The sequence below is a fragment of the Hyperolius riggenbachi genome, chromosome 10, assembly GCF_040937935.1.
Source record: "Hyperolius riggenbachi isolate aHypRig1 chromosome 10, aHypRig1.pri, whole genome shotgun sequence".
Taxonomy (NCBI): domain Eukaryota; kingdom Metazoa; phylum Chordata; class Amphibia; order Anura; family Hyperoliidae; genus Hyperolius; species Hyperolius riggenbachi.
In genome coordinates this window covers 38,922,276-38,937,117 of record NC_090655.1, presented here as the reverse complement: position 1 = coordinate 38,937,117, position 14,842 = coordinate 38,922,276, and the positions used below count along the sequence as shown (strand labels likewise).

At 45.2% G+C, this 14,842-nt stretch overlaps 1 long non-coding RNA gene across 2 annotated transcripts in view; it reads right to left on the bottom strand.

Annotated features, from left to right (window-relative positions):
• Positions 1-632: 632 nt before the first annotated feature.
• The window catches only part of LOC137535032 (uncharacterized), a 45,788-nt gene continuing 31,578 nt past the window's right edge, over positions 633-14,842 (bottom strand). Inside the window, exons 1-3 of one of the 2 annotated variants that reach the window (XR_011024392.1) lie at positions 12,838-12,911; positions 3,844-3,976; positions 633-1,104 (exon numbers count right to left, since the gene is read on the bottom strand). This is a non-coding gene — a long non-coding RNA (uncharacterized lncRNA). Of the gene's footprint in view, positions 1,105-3,843; positions 3,977-12,837; positions 12,912-14,842 lie in introns of those variants that run through there. The other variant, XR_011024393.1, reaches the window with a different exon arrangement.

The window sequence follows — 14,842 nt, the reverse complement described above, 5'->3', positions numbered from 1 at the left end:
AACCTCTATACCCTTTATTGCTACGCCACTTGTACATGGAATATCAACAGATGACATCGGTGGAGCGGGGATGAATGGGGAGAAGACAGGACAGGCTCTAAGGGACCCAGATCCAATATGTATTGCCAAACATGCTGCTCTATCAGGTATAATCGACCTGATTGTTTGCCGGTGCCAGGTCTCAACCGGACTGCTCACATGGTTTCAGTAAACTCCAAAGAAGAAAAAAGAGACGGCCCACCACTGGCTGCAATAACTTGCTGTTTATTCACGGAACAAGAACACCATCAGGTGTTAAACAGCGACAAAATGCAGTTACACAGGTATATGTACCCTCCCAGGTGCCCCACCCGAATAACCACATACTCCACCCTCATACCAATTAACCCTAAAAGTTCATGTCCTCCACCTAGTGCATGTGCTGTACAGTCCATAATAGTGTAATGGTCACTTGGCACTCCTCACAGCCTAGCAATATAGTAACATCAAATAACTGACCGTCAGTGTTGCCAACTCATCCCTTTAATTACTGACACATATGAATTATACAGGTTTTGTGGCTAGGTAGATGCAGTTATGACACTGATTATGTGCAAATAGCCCCAGAACCTGTATAACTTAGATGTGTCAGTAATTAAAGGGATGAGTTGGCAACACTGCTGACCGTGAATCTAGGCACTTCCAGCAGGGACTACCACATAACAACCTGTAGAGAAAACGTGTGGTTAAAATACAGTACAGATAAAATCGCATTCAACTACAAAAGAGTCGACATTTGAGAGGTAACCTCTCATTCATTCCTCTAGGAGATACAACGTCCAATAAATATATCCACTTAGCTTCTTTCTGTTTCAACAATTTCTCAAAGTTGCCACCACTTCTAGAAGGACTTGTTCCGTGAATACACAGCAAGCAGTGGCGCAACTAGAAATCACTGGCCCCCCCTCCGGATGCATCTCTTGCAGGGTCTATTGTTACGAGCCTGACAGCAAGTTATTGCAGCCAGTGGTGTGCTGTCTCTTTTTTCTTCTATGGGACCCAGAGTCTTCCCTCTCCATAGGTGAGTATCTATTTTTTCAGCTCGTTTCACATTTGCTTTAATACCTATAAAAGAAAAACAAGTGCAGTTATCAGCGTGTTTTTCCGCCTGGCTTACTGAGAATGTTAAATACTGGAACATTTCCTGATGGCTACATGACATTATAAGAGGAAGCTGAAGCCTCGAACATGTTTGTGTAATTTCTTCCCTGCTCTTTCTGGCTCTGACAGCTTGGCGCTGTGTGTTTTCGGTGCCATGCTGTCGGCCTAGATACCTGCTGATGATTTCTCAGCAAAAAGCCAACCCTTGTTCTTTTTACTGGTGCTAAATATTATTCCACCTCTTTATTACATAACCCCTATGGGGCCTATTACCAACCCCCAAGCCTAGCATAACCACTCAGGTACTGTAACTATTACTGTATATACTCCAGTATAAGCCTAATTTTTCAGCACACAAAATGTGCTGAAAAGTTACCCTATTGACTTATACGCGAGTCAGTTGAGCAGAATGGGTGGTGGAGCAGGTTTTGTTATGGGCAGAGGAGCGTAAGAATCATGCACTAGTGATCCTGCTCTTGCCAGCTGGCACCTTGCGGTGTCAGTGCCCCCCATCCCCAGCAACATGGTGTGCAGAGTGCGCTCCTCAAGACTACCTCTGTGTCCCCCGGCTTGTGGAGCAGAGCCAGTGGTGCAATGATCAGGGATTTGTCCTGTGTGGTATTTGCTGTCTCATATCTAGGATGCCATCTAGCCAACCATCATCCATGGGGCACATCTAGCTATGGGGAGGGTTGCCAACTTGTACTGGAGGCACATCTGACTACTGTGGAGGTGGTTATACTGGGGAGGGGGCTTATATGCAACTCAATCCTTTTTTTTTCTGGATTCTGAGGGAAAAGTGGGTACCTCGGCTTTTACGCGGGTCGAGCATATACTGTACCTTTCCAAACCTAACATCACCATCTGGTGCTAATTACTGTTCCCCCTAAACATGGGAGGAATAGTAATTCTTCCTATGGAATAGTAGGAATAATAGGAATAGTAATAGGAATAGTAATTCCCCCCACCCATGCTTATTAGTATTCTCCTCCCCAAGATGCTAAACGCTCCTCCAAATGTAACCCCCACCCCTAATTATTGCTTCCCAACAGAGAAGGATCATCCACCAGGGAACCCAGGCAGGTGCATGGAGCCAAGGGGGTGTCAAGAGGCCCACCTATCACCTTCCTTGACCATTCTCTGCTTCAGCTTACCAAAAGGACCACAAGGGAGCCCCAAATCTACTACCTTGCCTAGGGCCCCATTACATTTTAATCCATCGCTGCTCCCCACTACTTGCTGTTAATATTTACTCCCCCAAAGCGCTGAATACATTTCTAATGCTAAAAAAAATCCCTTTTGGCCTATTACCCCATTGCTATGCTAACCCAGACACCTAGCAGAACCCCTCTGTACTATCACCAGGGCCGGATTTACCATAAGGCACTGTAGGCACGTGCCTATAGGCGCCTAATAGTGGAAAGGCAGCTCACTCCCTTCCCTCCCCAAGCACCTCCCTCCCTCCTTCCCTATGCAGAGTCCTGATGAGAGTGTAAATGTGAGGCTACTCATCCTGCTCTGCATACCACCTCCCATCAGTCAGGGGCAGCTCAAGCACCTTAATACTGAGGTTCCTCCAGCTACCTAATACTTGGGGGCGCTTCTAACTACTTAATGTTGAGGGTATTTCTGGCTACCTAATGCTAAGGGGCACCTGTAGCTACCTATGAAAAGGGAAGTAAGTGAGAAGTGACAGCTGGGCCAGCCAGCATACATGCGGTGCGGGTTCGGTGGGAGTTTGTAGGTTCATGGAGAATAAAGTCTAAGGTGCCAGGACAGCTGTGCCTATAGGCTCCAGTGAGGTAAATCCAGGCCTGACTATCACTATTCCCCCTCCAAACCTACTATGTTATCCTGGCACTATGATGATAATTACTACTCCACCCTCCCCTGCTGCCAATTGCCAAATACTATTTTCCCATGCCCCTTTCACTCACAGGTGTTGAATCCCACTCCTTCCCCCACTTTTAAACTTAAAGGAATACTATCAATACGCAAGTGTTCTAAAATGACAATGTACAAATAATGTCTAAGTAGCTGTGTAAACATTTTCCTAATTTTCATGTTAAATATCAGAGGCAAAAGCTTTAATTCATTGTGTGTAGGATTTAGCTCTATTGGGACAAATTATTTGCAAAGGGGTGTCTGCTTCAATGCACAGCCACTGTTGTTTTTGCATATCAGACTACAGAGTATTTTTCCGTGAAACAAAAAAAGTATGAAAAGCTGTTGAGTCACTGACAATTATAAAGCCTCTTTCACAGTAGGACGTTGCGGTTTGATGCGAAATTAAAGCCGCAACGCAAATTGCAACGGCCCAAAAACGTCACAACTCAACGTAATGCCCCGTTATTGTCGCATACAGTAGAGCATACAGGCAATGTAAAGTATGCTTCCAAGTCATTACTGAGCATGTGCAAACAGTCCACTGCAGCTAATAACGTGTATAACGCACTGCATGCAGCACTTTCACTTAACGTGCAGCGTTAGTCACCAACGCAATGTGTGCACTGTGAATGGGGTATTGATTTTTCATTACAGTGAGTTATTCTGCGTTAAATGTTGTTTTAATGTGCAACTTTAACGTTGCACTGTGAAAGAGGCCTAAATGTTTAAAACAAGTTACATTTCCTCTGCTCTCCTGCAGACAGCTCAGAAATCTGTAGCAGCGCCCTAATTTGAAGAAGTGGCTGCTTCTTCTACCTCTTGCTGGTACTGCTCTTCATCCAAGATGTGTGGAAGAGGTCCATTGGTGGAAGAGGTGTCCAGGTCATCCTCCTCACAGCATGGATGGTCCTTTGAAGTTTTGAATTGTCGCTTGTGTGGACTGGAGCACCTGTGTACCAAACGAAGACAAAGCTTTAAACACACAGCTACATATCTAATTTCTCTGCAGTCAGCAGGACTACCTGTACGGTCTTCACCTGTGTATCTTGGTATCTCGGCTTTTTCACTGTGGTGCACACAATTTAATACATTTCAGTGGAGCAGTCATGCCACCAAACAGAACAAGTGTCAGCCTGCATGCGCTGGGACTCTTCGACCTAAAAACTCAGTGTTGCCGGTCTAAATGGCAAAACATTTCATTAATCAAAAATGAGTTTATTTATTTTAGTTCCAGGCCTTTGGTCTATATAACTTGGGAATCAGTATTTGTAAGCTTTAGGAAGCTATATTTAATACTCCCCTTTCTAAGGGAAGAGCTTCACCTTAGCTGTCAGATTTCACACGTTAATTTCCAGCCTTTGCCAGTGCAGACGTGGTCTGATCTCCGCTAGAGGCCGGCTATCAGGAGACATGCCGAACGCCAACAGCTGCTCTGACCAAGCTTGCGTATCTTTTGTTCTGATAGGAGCTTCAGAAATATCACTGATCAGTCTGTGTAAACATTCTCTTGTTACTTGGTTTTATTCATTCCTCTTCACGTATGCCTATGCCAGTATGCTGAGACCTTCAAGAACAAAATCAATTAGGATGGAAGGTAAAATAACGGGAAGAAACAGTTGCCTGACTTTCTGCTGATCTTTCATGTTCTAAGCGGATAAAACAGAGGTGCCAATCAGAATAAAACCCGTTCAAATAGTTAAAAGAAGGGAAAGTAGAAACCTACATCACCATAGAAGAATCAACAAAAATATTGTCATCAAAATTCTTTTATTGTGTACTCCAAAAATTGCAACGCGTTTCGTGGTTCTTAACCCATTCCGTCAGGCAGTGAAAACAGGAGCAGCTGCTGCTTATTTCAGAACAATTTTTTGGGTGCACAATTAAGGAATATTGATGGCAATTTCCTGCTGACAGATTGTAAATGATTCCCTCTGCAAACATAAAGTAACTTCTGCCCAGTGTCTGCTACAAAGTCAAAATAGAGGGGGAAGTATAAACTTACATCCCCATAGAAGAGTCAGCAAGAAATTGTCATCAGTATTCTATTACTGTGTACTCCAAAAATGGATGCCTCTCCACTGTCCTTGCTAAGCACTATCTAGTGCCTGACCAGTGCACAGGAGCAGATGACAGGAAGTGAATTCATCACCTTCCGAAGCAGGTAATTTGTGAGCCGGCAGCCAATGGGTGCCACGTAGACTGCCTTGTTAAAGTGGATCCGAGATGAAAAACTAACTATAACAAGTAACTTGTCTGTATATCTTATCTAAAGTTTAGATATTTTACACAGCAAATCTAGCTGCAAACAGCTTTAATAGAAAATGATTATTTCTTCCTGTGATACAATGACAGCAGCCATGTTGTTTGTAAACATTACACAGAGGTAGGCTTATCTGTATCTTGAGCACTCAGCCTGTGAAAAAAAACCAATTCCCCCCTCCTCCCTCCTCCCCTCTGCCTCTGAAATCAATGGCTAGTAACACCTCCTCCTCCTCCTGCCCAGACTGAGCTCCCATGAGCCCTTGCTACTACCAAGGCTCTCTGAAAACCTGTGGGCGTGGTTCATTTTGTTTATAGGGAATTAGAGTATTAAAACAAAAACAAAAAAGTATTTGGCTTGAGGAATGCCCTATAAACAATAGGAAAGGAACACAATTATGCAATGAGTAAAAGTTCACCTCGGATCCACTTTAATTGCAGCTAAATACTCTTTAGTTTGGGAGCCGTCTAGCACAGATATTGGCAGAGGGAGTATTTAGCGGTGGAAGGCAGAGCTAACTAACAAAGAAAACCCTGAGAATCTCCCATGAGGAGATGGACTAGTTGAAAACCTGTTGGTTGATTCAGTTCTGTCAGATTTTAATGGATTTCTTTTTTCGCTGTAGTGGGCCTTCAACTACAATTCTTCTGCTACGTAGGTCACACTTTAAAAAGCACATGCTCTCCACTTGTGCATAAAAGTGCTAAATGATAGTGGCGGTAAAAGGCCGGAACAGGTGCAATCTAGCATGGAGCTTTTTCTCTCCTAACAGTTTTAAATTTAGCTTGTACTATGTTTACAATATGCAGGTGCTGTTATTGCTCATTGTTATGTTATATGTTAGTTGCAGGTGCAAAGGCTTGTACTGTAGCCAGCCAATGTTACTATAAAGCTTTGGTTGCAGTAGTCTTGCGTAGTTGCTAACCAATGCCACTGTAGCAACGACTTCAACTTGAGATTTGTAGCTTCTATAGAAGTCTGTGTGTGACAAAACTCTAAGGTGAGATTGTAAGGTATTAAAGTTTAACTATCGGGCATAAAATAAAAAATCAATTCTTTATTTGTATCTAGTAAACAAGTAATAAGGATGCTAACCAAGAAATCCAAACGTTAAAATCACTATTACTTTTCTTATTGATAAATGAACATTCCCCAGTTCACCTGACTCTTATTTGGTACACACACACAATTTGGTACACAAAAAGGAAGTTGCAGGGCATGCTGGATTCTCCTTTTTTGCTTCTCTACTTCCTTTCAGACTTAACTAATGCAGCCTGATTCCTCTTTCCCTCCTGTTTTCCCCTCCCACGCCTCTGTTCCTTTCAGATTGGCCGATATTTCTCATGCTGAGACAATGCACTTTCTATTGTGAAGGGCTGGCAAATGAGGCATAGGAGAGTAAGGGAGGAAATGACATCAGGATTGGCTTCAAAATGGCCACTGTAGAAAAATCACTAAAATCAAAACATGGACAGTGCAATACATCTGTTATTTAAGTAGAGCAAGTATTTATCTATTTGTATATGTGTTTTTTTCTGAGATAGTATGGCTGACAGCTCCTCTTTAAAAGTTTCCCTGCAACACCACCCCTATCCCCCATGATACCTGCTGGGCTCTGGAATCTGTAAGAGATGAGTACTGTATCACCATATTGTCTTGCTTTAGGGCGGTATAGCTAATACTGACACTCTCCCTCCCTTCCACTGTACTGAGAGGAATTGAGGGGTGGCACAGGCTGCCATTTGTTTTCCATCCTACATCTCTGAGGCAGCAAATACTTCCTAGTCATCATCATATTGTTAACCTCCTTGCCGGTTATCCCGATTTGCTATATCGATTTGCATAATTTTTTTTCCTACATGCAGCTAGCACTTTGCTAGCTGCGTGTAGTACGCGATCGCCGCCGCTCGCCGCCGATTCGCCGCTACTCGCCGCGCCGAACCGCCCCCCCCCCCCCCTCCCCGCCCCAGACCCCTGCACAGCCTGGCCAATCAGTGCCGTGCAGCGCTGAGGGGCGGTTCGGGATTCCCTGTGACGTCATCCCGCCCCGTCGCCATGGCGACCGGGGAAGCCCTGCAGGAAATCCCGTTCTCAACGGGATTTCCTGCATACTCTGATCGCCGAAGGCGATCGGAGTGGGTGGGGGGATGCCGCCGCTCAGCGGCTATCATGTAGCGAGCCCTGGGCTCGCTACATGATTTTAAAAAAAAAATGCGGCACTGCCTCCTTGACGGATTTTTTAGACCGGCAAGGAGGTTAATAGTAATAGTAATCACTGTTTCTCCACAAAGCCACACAAGATCGTCTTCCCCGGTGGCTGTAACACTTTCCAGTCACTGTCTGAGTGATGGGACCAAATGCGTAACATAATCAGGGATCTTGAACTGCAGTCAACAAGGGCCAAGCTCCTCACACTTGTATGGCCCTGCTCAAATGAATTGATGGGACTGAATCAGGAAAAGTGTGGTTCATCAAGTAAAGCACATTTCTCCATTCCTCAGTCTATCCTAAACACTGGCATGGATATTGCCCTTGAGGACTGGGGTTCAACACTTGTGAAATATATGGTTACGAACGATGCAGTAGGAAGTTGTGACAACCATCTTTATAGTGGGCCATTATGCAACTGTTTGATTCACAAACATGATTTCACTGCATAAAATATGAGAGATTGGAAGGGTCAATTTCAAATACATTTTTTTTTCTATGGTCCATTTCCTGTCTCCAGCTAATCTAACAGAACACTCTCACTCCCCAATATACCACTATACTCATCTCCAGAGATCTTGTAATTCAGAGTCATGTCTCTACAAAATCAAGCCATACATCCATAGTTTATGGTTGTAACAGCCAAACCTCCCCTCCAATCAGTGGAGAAGGGAGGGGTGAGTGAATAAAGCACCAAACCCGCTGCTGGACATTGCCTCCAGAGGCCAAGCCACTGCTATGACGCAGGCAATGGAACCCTCGTATGATATTATCACCAAGGTCGGATTTATACTTGTTCTACCCTAGGCCAACTTATTGCTGCTCCTTATCCATGTGCAATAGCTCCCCTTGCATTCCACATGCAGCTCCCTCTTCCATGTTTGACATCCATGTACTCCTGTTCCATGTCTTTCATAGACAGCTCCCTTGGGCAACACGTCTCCTCTTCCATATGTAGCTCCTCAGTTGCTGCCTCCCATTTCCATTTGCAGGCTTTCTTACATATTCAGCAACCCTTTTCCACGTCAAGCCGTCCCTCGGCAAGCAGCCGCCCAAGGCCAGGGCCCCCTGATCATCACTGCAGTTTGCAGGGGGTCTTGTTGAGTATACGTGACCACGTTTCAGTTAATTGTCGGGAGCGAAAGGAAGGGGGAGAAAGCATTTGAAAATATAGATAGGCTTTTGCCAGGTACCATCTGTAAACTCTTGCTCTTCTATAATACCCATATTAAAATAAAAATCGTATTTCTTGTACTTCCCATAAATGTTTATAAAGCTGACAGCTGAGTTCATTCAACAGCAACCGAAGGAGATCATTTTAAACTGCATCTCACAAAAAACCCCTTAAGCTCGCCTTTGAATTGAAAGCAACTCCAATTCCGGTCACCGTTGTGTTACAGCCCGGCGGCGTCCTGCCGAGCTGCTCATCACCTCTGGAAATTCAAATAGTGCAAGCGTAAGAAGAATTGCGCGGTATTCCCGCGCTGGCAGAAGACGATAACATTGTGCATCTTCCCTGAGATTTCTCCGCTGGGTTTAATTAAGATACCTCTGTGCTTAGCGCGGGAGTTTCTGTGTACTCAGTAATAGAATATAAAGATCGCCTCTTCAACAAGAATGTTTTTATAGGTCAGAAATGAAATATAAGGTTTACATTCGGAAGCCAGTTTTAATGGGGGTGGGGGGGAGAAAAACCTCGGCGTAAGCAAAGTGTCAGGTTACTTTATGCTTCTGCTACGCTGTTTACCGCTTAAATATCTCAACTTATCCCGGGAGATTCACAATTAAAAAAGAAAACCAGCACATAATTATATTAAATACTCCAAAGGATTCATTCTGCAGTTAATTAACGATATGATGACTGCGAGTATGTGTGTCTGTATATATACAGAGTTCATCTGTTTGTTTTGCTTTATTTTCACGGAAACGCATAAAAAATGTATGCTGGTGTAAAGCCGGAGAGAACTGTCGAAGCAATTAGAGCAAACAGGGAAAAATCGGTGTCTATCTATTGTTTTGTTTGAGATAATGTTTATTTTTTCCCTGCAGATCAAGTGTGACAGACTCAAGGGAATAATCAAAGTACAAAGTTGTTAAAGTGGACCTGAACTCTTGCACAGGACAGAAGGAAAACAGAGAGAAATGCACCCTGTATGTATTTAGAAAGTTTAGTCTGTCTAATTCCTATATCGTCTGTGACTAATCGCAAGTGTAATTTGATCTATCAACTGGGTCAGCCTGGCTACCTCGGCAGAGCAGCTATTTGTAAACACAGGATGTTAACCCTATGTCTGCTTCCATGAAGGCAGGAAGTAGACACACTGCAGATTTATTGCAGGATTTCTATCAGCTGTAACAAAGTAATGTTTTCATCTTTCCCGCTGCTTCGCCAACCATCTCCCCCCCTCCCCCTCCCCACTTTACTGCATTTGGGCTGATCATAGGGGCAGTGCTGCCGAATGTTGATCAAAGTGGCGGACAAAGACTGACACTTTGATCCCCTCCAGCAGCGCAGAGCGTTGCATAATGATGAAATGACGCTGTTGCTTGTGTAATAGAGCAGAGCTACAGTGCACAAGCTGGCACTGGCCCCGCCCCCTACCACTGACGCTGGGTCACCTCCTCACTCTAGATAACACCTGATCATCCACAACCCCCCAGCACAGCAGAAAAAAACAAAGTGCCGGGGGGATCTGGGTAGAAAAAAAATATTGAAAAGTGCTAATTATGCATTAAAGAATATACATATACCTGCTACACCAATTTATAGATCTTTTTGTTCTCCTCAGTCACCCACAGCGCCTCCTACCGAGTCTAAAAACACTCCCACATGGGCATGGTGGGGGGAGACTTACTGCTCTCTCAGCCGAAGCCACACCTCCTCAATGAATGTTGACGAGCACTGCCCCTGGGATGACCACCTGAGGCAGTGCCGGGACAAGGTCTACCACCAACGGAGGCTGAGCTGCCCAAGTGCCCCCCCTCCCCCCCCAATCAGCCACATCTCAGTTATTGTTCCTCTTTACAGGGTGGTTTATATAGTGAGCTGCTCCACAGGACTGCATTTGGCACGCATACAGTAATCATTAGTAGTGGGGATCACTTGAAGTCTTTTTGTGCTATAAGTTTTAGGTAACCAGTTATAGGTGCCCCCTGGTTAGGTAGCCAGGTACAGGTATAGGGGCCCCCAGTATCACTCCAGGTATAGGTTCCCCCAATATAGGAAGCCAGATATAAGTGCCCTCAGATTTCATTCAGATACTTCATATTCTCCTACATCTTCAAAACATACTAATAAGTCAACTGGTTTCCCCCCAAACAATCCTATAGTGAAAATATTTGTCTATGACTATGGCAGGGATTAGATTGTGAGCTCCTGTGAGGACAGTCAGTGACACGACTATGTACTCTGTACAGTGCTGCAGAAGACGTCAGTGCTATATAAATATATAATAATAATATTGTAGGGAATTAGACTATGACTGTGGTAGGATTAGATTGTGAGCTCCTCTGAGGACAGTCAGTGACATGACTATGTACTCTCTACAGTGCTGCAGAAGATATCAGTGCTATATAAATACATAATTATAATATTGTAGGTTATTAGACTATGACTATGGTAGGATTAGATTGTGAGCACCTCTGAGGACAGTCAGTGACATTCTTACCCTGTAAAGTGCTGCAGAAGATGTCAGTGCTATATAAATACATAATAATAATATGGTAGAAGATTAGATTATGGCTTTGGCAGATAATAGAAAGTGAGCTCATCAGAGGACAGTTAGTGACATGACTATGTACTCTGTAAAGTGCTGCAGAAGATCTCAGTGCTATATAAATACATAATAATAATATGGTAGGAGATTAGATTATGACTATGGCAGAGATTAAAAAGTGAGCTCATCAGAGGACAGTCAGTGACATGACTATGGGCCTGATTCACAAAGCGGTGCAAACTGTTTAGCACGGGTGTGCTAAACAGTTAGCACGTGAAGTGGCGTTCACGGACTTTTGTGCGCGCAAAGTGCCGCGAATCGCGGCAAATTGCGCGTGCAAAAGTCCGCGAATGGCACTTCACGTGCTAACTGTTTAGCACGCCCGTGCTAAACAGTTTGCACCCCTTAGTGAATCAAGCCCTATGTACTTTGTAAAGTGGTGCGAGTGATGGATGCTTCAAAACCCCTGGTGCTGTTCCCCCAAATGTATAAATGTGCCCCCATGTGTGCATTTATACATTACCTGTCCTGTGTCGTTTACCACACGGTGCCCATCCACCTTCAGTTTCTTCTGTTCCATTTGTGGCTTATATGCCACCAGCATATAGTGTGTGGCGCATTTGTGATGTCACGTGTGCTAAATGCCAGCGGCATGTGAAGCGCAAATGGAGGAGCGGAAGATGTATGGGCACAGCACGGTGGGCAACACAGGACAGGTTATGTATATATACACACTGGGGGCACATTTATACACTAGGGGGCGGCGGTGGATGCAGCAGAAGCTGGGGATGCACACCAACAGTGTGTCTAAGCGTTTTTCAAATCGACAGTGATTTGAAAAGCGATTGGCTATTGTTACCCTATGACGGTGTTCTCACAGCAGCATTGTGATTTTTTCAAATTCGCAAACACACTGCATTCATTAAAAAAAATCGCTCTGAAAATCGTTTCACAAAATCACACTCACAACTTTCTAGCGATTGCTATTGTGATTTTGGCGTGCACTAGCCCAGAGAGAGGAGGAGTGGAGAGAGACTGAGAAGGAGCAGAGAGCTTATCAGAATTGCAGTCCCACATCACACAGAGGCTACTTGCCTTTAATTTGACTCATGTCCCTGCCAGTCTTTCACACAAGTCAAAAAACAGCCCTCCTGGAGTCTAGGGACTGTCAAAAACTTTTCAACTTGTTTAACACCTTATTCACACATGCAGTCATTATAACATAGGGGAGAGACCAGACAGATTTTTGCCCACAGACCCTCCAGGCAAGCTCTGCATCATGCTGTGTAAATTTACCAACTTGCCTGCCCTCCAGTTGCACTTTTATCAGCTAGCCTAGTGTTTCAGATTGCCTTACAACAAACCTGAATACACCAGACCCGCCCTAAATCATTGAATGAAAGGCAGCCTGGGGGGAGATTGCCCCCCTTCCCCCCTGGCCAGTCCGCCCCTAATGTATGGCTGCCTTTACTCTAGCATGGCAGCATTATGACACTGCAGTGTCATTTCTGTAAGTTCAGGTCCTTTTCAGTACTAGGAGTGGAGGGGGGTAGGGGGAAGTACAGAAGCCTTTGAAGCCTGTCTCCCTGACTTCCAGAGCACAGGTTCAGGATGGAGGACACATACCTTTCTCCGTTAGAATTCCATTCTCCATCAGACAGCCATGCTTGACTGGGCGGCTTCCTGGAGGAGCAGCTGGATGACATCACTGACAGAAGTCAGTGAATAAGATTTAAATAAACAAACAAGGAACTGTCTACGAATGTTAGTAATCTAAACTATGCATGACTCATTAGTTGCAGTCTTTCAGAACAACTGTGCAAAGAGCTTTTTATCTTCGCTCCCTTAGCTGTGTCTCTCAAGACTGTAAATTTTTTTTCCTGGACTGCCTGAAGATTGGAATGACTTTGAAAGCACCCTATCCTGACCTGATGACCTTCCACTCAGAGGCCGGAGCCTCTCGGGCCTGTGTGTCCTCCCGGCCCTGACCTGAGGAAAAGCAGCACACAAAAACAAAGCCACACACTGCAGTAGAAGATACCAGGCCGCAATTATTTCCCAAAAAAGGCGATACCTAAACTGTACCGTGATGTTGAAAGGCAAGTGGTGACATCTCTGGCACACAGCGTTGGGTCAAGGGTCCATCTGACCATAAATGCGTGGTCTGCAAAGCACGCTCAGGCCTGCCCGAAGACTAAGTCAGTCCCCACACACAGCATCTCTGCCTGCAGGCCGCTTGACTGCCTTCTCCGCCACCACCAACAGGATCCAGGACTCCAGGCAGATTCCTGAATTTCTAAGGCCACATGTACATGCCTGCCTAATTTTTCTGGCTGCACTGCAACTGCACCAACAAAACAAAAGGCATGTACATGTGCCCATTCCCCTTCCTCATCATTACCTTGCCGCGGTGAAGGGGCTTGCGTATCACAATGAAGCAATGACCGCCGGCTATATGAGTGCCTCGGGGGGAGGGCACCCCAAGATAATAAGGTCGTTGCTTCATTGTGGAGAGACCAAATTCGATCAGCTGGACTGTCACTGTTGTTCTATCATTGAGCTACCACAGCCCGGCGACCATATGGGCTTGAAAACTGCCACAGCCTGCACTCTCGCCATGGTGCGCACCAGTCCAGCACGACCGTCACTACACAAACAGCTGTTTGTGGTGCGTTACACAGTGACTTTGGTGTGTCAGTGTGAAGCAGTACTCTAATTACACTCCCTGATTGATGTATACACATGCAAGATGTTTTAAAGCACTTTAGGCCTCCAATTTAGCATGCAATGTGATTTCTGCCCTTAAAACGCTGCTTTGCGTCAAATCCAGATTTTGGCATCTATCCCACTCATCCATGCAAAAACTCAGATGTTAGAACTCTTGAAACATCTTTTCTATCACTTATGTGGCCAGCATACTGTAAATGTTTCTAGTTTTCAAAGTTCGCCTCCCCACTGAAGTCTATTGCGGTTCACGAACCTAAAATCGGAGGTTCGAGCAATCTCTAGCCGCTGATACACACGCTGCTTCCAGCAGGAAGCAGCATGTGTATCAGCGGCTAGGTAGAGGAGACCAGCGGCAAGTGAGCGGCGATTGGAACGCAGGCAGGTGAATTGCTGTCTGTATACAGCACTTCCCTGTGCTCACTCTGCAGTCAGACTCGGAGGTGGGAGCACGGAGGGTGGCCCGCGGAGAGGAAGGGAGGGAGAGGTTGAGCTGCCCTCCCCGCGGCTGACTCCCCCCTCCATTACAGCGCCCCCACTCCTTCAGTTCTCAGGGTGGCCGCAGGGGCGCATGGCCCTAGAAACGGGACTGGACAGACTGCAACACTTGTGTCGAAATAAAAAAAAGACAAACAATAAGTTAAAGAGGAACCGTGACCAAGAATTGAACTTCATCCCATTCAGTAGCTGATACCCCCTTTTACAGGAGAAATCTTTTCCCTTTCACAAACTGATCATCAGGGGGGTCTGTTTGGCTAATATTGTGGTGAAACCTCTCCCACAGTGGGATGTCAGGACCATGGTCCTGACAGTTTCCTGTCTGTGAACCTCACTGCATTGTTGGAAATAACAGCTGTTTACAGCTGGGTCCAACTGCAAAAAAAGCAAGCAGCATCTCCTTCCACTG